Raw genomic sequence first — 5,167 nt, 5'->3', positions numbered from 1 at the left:
ATGTCTGTACTGCTGTCCACCCAACATGACCTATCTGAGGAGGCTGTTGTATGGGACAGACTGGTGGGTGTTTGGAAAGATGCCCCAGACCCTGGCCTGAAGGAGGAGCTGCTACCCTCAGGGGATGTGGCCAAGGCTTATTCCAAGAAGTCACTCCCTAAAGTGGATGTTTCTCCTAAGAACCAGGCTAGCCCCTTCTCAGGAATGAGCAGTGACAGAGGTAAAGTCCCTGACCCTCTTCTCTTCCATTCCTGCTCCTTCCTAACTTCCCTCATGGACCCTAGCCTCCGGCCCAGCATGAGCTCATGGAGACAGTTGGATTCTAGGTGTCCAGCTTTCCTGACCTAAGTGCCCAGCCAAGTGGGCACAGGACTAGGAGGCAGGGGACAGCCTTTGGGTAGCACTGCTCATGGCTGGCTGAGCAGGCTCTCTGGCCTCAGTGGCCCTTGTCCCGTAGACTCCCTGCCACTACTTGGTCAGCAGGAAGGTTGTTTGCTAGCCCCTCCCTCTGTGGTGGAGGGAAGGGGAAAATGACTGATCAGCAGCCTTTGGGTAATAATTCTTGGATTATTCAGCATCTGGGGCTTCCTCCCTGGTCCAGCCTTCTGCTGAGATTCAACCAGCTTCCTGAGCCCTGTTTGGGAGTGGGGCTTAGCTCTGGGCTTCCCAAGCAGAGATTGGATAGGTCCTGGCAGGGAAGAGACTTCTCAAGCTGCAGAAGCGCACAGAGAGCAAGGAGGAGTGGGTTGAGCCTTCCCAACATCTTCTAGGAGCCCTCCTCCCTGATTCCAGCTTCCTCCATCTCAATCTCACCTGTTGTCTCTTCTTTCTGAATTGCTCTGGGTCTCTGGTTTTCCCTCTTTTCTGTTACTCACTCATTTATTTTTTCATTTAACATCTTTTCATCTAGTGCTAACCATGGGATGCAACCTGAGTTTCTAACCAAAATAGGTTATCATGTTGGAGTGAGGTCCTAGAGGTCTCTTGCCCTGGCAGGTGGTAATTGTTTAGTCACTGGATTGTGGGGAGGCCTAGGAAGTTCTTTTGGAAGTCTAGGATAGGCTTACCCAGCCTTGGGGGGGCGGGTATACTTGGAGACCTTGGAGTGGCAGCTATTTACCACCTGTGTGAAAGTATCTCATATTTTAACTATTGAATACCAGCCAGTATCAGCCCTTACCCAGCAAAGAGCAAGCCCTTTATAATCCTCCTAATCTGAGGTCTCCACCTGTGAGGGAGCCCCTCTTCCACCACCCACTAGTACATTGAAAAGGCTCAGTCCAAGATTTGTGTGTGTGTGTGTGTGTGTGTTTTTATTGTCATGTGATGTCAGAATTTTCAGCTCTCCTTCCTGCTTCCACTGCCCCAGGTGACTGTGATGAAATGGGAGACATGGTCTCTTCTCCAACTCACCACAGGCCTTCTCTGAGAGGCCCTTGATTCTATCACCGACTCCCATTCTGCCTTGCTTGAGGCCTGCCCAATCTTTGACCTTCCATCTCTAATTTCCATCCGTGACCAGCTCGGTGACTGAAGGGCAGCCAAGGAGAACAGTGTCTGCTGTTGCCCTGGCCCAACCTGACCAGGCTGATCCTGGGGACCAAGTGTCTGAGGTTACTGAGTAACTCAGGGCTGCTCGGAGCGGCTCTCTACTGGGGTTACCTCGTCCCATACCCTGCTCTCCTGATCCAGGAATCCCCAAAGCCACTTAGCTCCTACTAGTTAACTGAGCCATCTCCAGTGTTTCTGGGAGACGAAAGAGAAAAGTGGTAAAGCACTAGAGACATTAAGGTATTCATTCATTTGTTCAACATCTTTATTTGTGACCTTGGACTTTTTGAGCTATTTTAAAGTCCATGTTATTGAACTCTCTTTGTGTCTCAATTTCCTTATCTATACCAACCGCCAAAGCTACTGTCATTGAGTTGATTCTGACTCATAGTGACCATGTGAGAGACAGTGGACTTGCCCCTTAGGGTTTCTAAGACTATAAATCTTGGCAGCAGCTGGTGGGTTTAAACTGTCAATCTTGTGGTTAGAAGCCCAGAGATTAACCAACTGCTTCACCAGGGCTCCTTTCCTATCTATAAGAGCAATAGTATTTCTTTTGTGGAATTGTCATGAGGATTCCAAATAATGGATACAGGTTGCTAGCATTTTCAAAAGCATTCAACAAATACGGTGATCATTATTGTTCTGATGCCTGAGCCAAAACAAAAAAACCCAAACCCTTGTTATCAACAAGACAATTCCAACTCACAATGACTCAAGAAGACAGAGTGGAACTGCTCCACAAAGTTTCCAAGACTAATCTTTACAAAAGCAAAGATTCGATGTAACAGCTGGTAGGTTCAAATCACTGACCTTTTCAGTTAGCAGTCAAGTGCTTAACCAGTGCACCACCACCAGGGTGCACTGGAGTCACCGTCACCAGCTCTAACACACTACAGGGTACATGGCATCTCTGAGGATAGGAACAGATAGAGGGGGCAGGCATGGTTTCAATGTGTTTCCTGTTGGGGTAGGCACAGGGCACATTCAAGGAGGGCTGTCAGACCAGCACTCGCCATGACATTGCAACCCTTGAGCAGCACAGTCAACAAACATGTGTGCCAGGCACTATGCTAGGTGCTGGAGATTCAGTGGAACTAGACAAAGTCCCTGCTTGGGCAAAGGCTTCATTTGGGAGAGGTGTAAACAATCATACTGCAGAGAGCCATCGTGGGAGACACATAGGTTCTGTGGGAGCATTTGGAGCAGTTCTTAACCTATGGAAGGGTGGTCAAGGAAACTTCCCAGAAGAAGTGATGCTTAAATTGAGACCAGGACAAACTTCACAACTGGCTGTGGGAGGAAGATTCCTTTTTGTCTGAACACTCTGGTATGAAAAAAGAAAAAAAGGCTATACTAATAAGTCCTCCACCACTCGTCTGTCAGTTTGTCATACTATGGTGGCTTGTGAGTTGCTGTGATTCTGGAAGCTATGCCACTGGTGTTTTAAATACCAGCTGGATCACCCATGTGGACAGGTTTCAGATGAGCTTCCAGATGAAGACAGACTAGGAAGAAGGAGTGACGAACTACTTCCAAATATTTAGTCATTGAAAACCTTATGAATAGCAGAGAAACACTGTCAGATACAGTGCTGGAAAATGAGCCCCTCAGATTGGAAGGCACACACAATGTGACTAGGGAAGAGCTGCCTCCTCAAAGTAGAGTTGACCATGATGACACGAATGGAGTAAAGCCCATGGGAGTAAAGCCTGTGGGACCTTCATTTGCTGATGGGGCACAACTCAAAATGAAGAGAAACAGCTGTAAACATCCATTAGTAATTGGAATATGGAATGTACGAAGTATGAATCTAGGAAAATTAGAAATTGTCAAAAATGAAATGGAATGCATCAACATCAATATCTTAGGCATTAGTGAGCTGACATATTGTCAAGAGGGACCAGTCGCTAGTGAAAGTTATCATGTTTGGTAAGGTGGGGAGGGTCAGAGAAGAAGAGGAAGACCCCCAGTGAGATGGATTGGCAAAGTGTCAGCATCAATGGGCCCAAGTGTGGCAACGATTGTGAGGCTGACCCAGGTTGGCAGTGTTTCATTCTGTTGTGCATGAGGTTGCTATGAGTACTTGATGGCACCTAACAATAGCAACAAGCCCTGGTAGCAGAGTGGGTTAAGACGGTGAGGTGCTAACCTCAAGGTCAGCAGTATCGACTCAATAGCAGTGAGTTTGTTTTATTGGTTTTTTAGAAAGTGCCTCATTCCCACTTTCCAGGGGTGGACAAATCCAACCTCAGTTTCTCCTGTAAACCACAGTCATTGGTTTACAGCACCATACAAAATACTGTTGTTGTTGTTAAGTGCCATGGAGTTGGTTCCTACTCATAGCAACCCTGTATAGGGTTTCCAAGGAGCAAATGGTGGATTTGAACTGCCAACCTTGCCTTACCAGTCCAGTGATTATCCTTCTAATCTTCTTTTCAGGAAAAGGAGCAGTTGAGTAGAAATGCCAGGGACAGGAAAATTATGGAGTTTGGAAGAGCATCTTCTCTGTCAAAGGCCCTATGGAGGTCCCAGCACAGCAGAGTAGGAGGAACCAGGAAAAAGGTGATAAGATGGGTCCTAAGGTCTGGCAGTCTAGTGAGAGCTTCTGGGTCTAAACCACTTGTGGTTGCAGAAGAGGTACTGGCCTGGGCTATGAACATAAGAGAACATAGCCTCTCACCCTGCAATGCATATTTAAGGACATGACAGCCTGTTTTGGATTTCCCTTCTGCAGTTCTGAGACACAGAGGAGTGTGGCTCTTAATGCTGTTAAGCAGAAGTCTTAACAGTTCCATCATTCATTTAATAGCTATTTATTGAGCCACACATGCAAGATCAAGCAGGCACTGCTCTAAATACTGAGGATACAGCAGCAAACAGACAGTATCCATGCCCTCAGAGAGCTGGTATTCTAGTGTGTGTGTGTGTGGGGGGAGGATAGGAACAGATAGAGGGGGCAGGCATGGTTTCAATGTGTTTCCTGTTGGGGTAGGCACAGGGCACATTCAAGGAGGGCTGTCAGACCAGCACTCGCCATGACATTGCAACCCTTGAGCAGCACAGTCAACAAACATGTGTGCCAGGCACTATGCTAGGTGCTGGAGATTCAGTGGAACTAGACAAAGTCCCTGCTTGGGCAAAGGCTTCATTTGGGAGAGGTGTAAACAATCATACTGCAGAGAGCCATCGTGGGAGACACATAGGTTCTGTGGGAGCATTTGGAGCAGTTCTTAACCTATGGAAGGGTGGTCAAGGAAACTTCCCAGAAGAAGTGATGCTTAAATTGAGACCAGGACAAACTTCACAACTGGCTGTGGGAGGAAGATTCCTTTTTGTCTGAACACTCTGGTATGAAAAAAGAAAAAAAGGCTATACTAATAAGTCCTCCACCACTCGTCTGTCAGTTTGTCATACTATGGTGGCTTGTGAGTTGCTGTGATTCTGGAAGCTATGCCACTGGTGTTTTAAATACCAGCTGGATCACCCATGTGGACAGGTTTCAGATGAGCTTCCAGATGAAGACAGACTAGGAAGAAGGAGTGACGAACTACTTCCAAATATTTAGTCATTGAAAACCTTATGAATAGCAGAGAAACACTGTCAGATACAGTGC

The 5,167-nt window shown here is 47.0% G+C and overlaps 1 pseudogene; it reads left to right on the top strand.

Annotated features, from left to right (window-relative positions):
* LOC102817488 overlaps positions 1–5,167 on the top strand; it is an 8,295-nt pseudogene continuing 3,128 nt past the window's right edge.

This window comes from Chrysochloris asiatica, unplaced genomic scaffold, assembly GCF_000296735.1.
Source record: "Chrysochloris asiatica unplaced genomic scaffold, ChrAsi1.0 scaffold00042, whole genome shotgun sequence".
NCBI classification, from domain to species: Eukaryota; Metazoa; Chordata; class Mammalia; order Afrosoricida; family Chrysochloridae; genus Chrysochloris; species Chrysochloris asiatica.
Note: the sequence above shows the minus strand (reverse complement) of the source record. Positions and strands in the feature narration are given on the sequence as shown.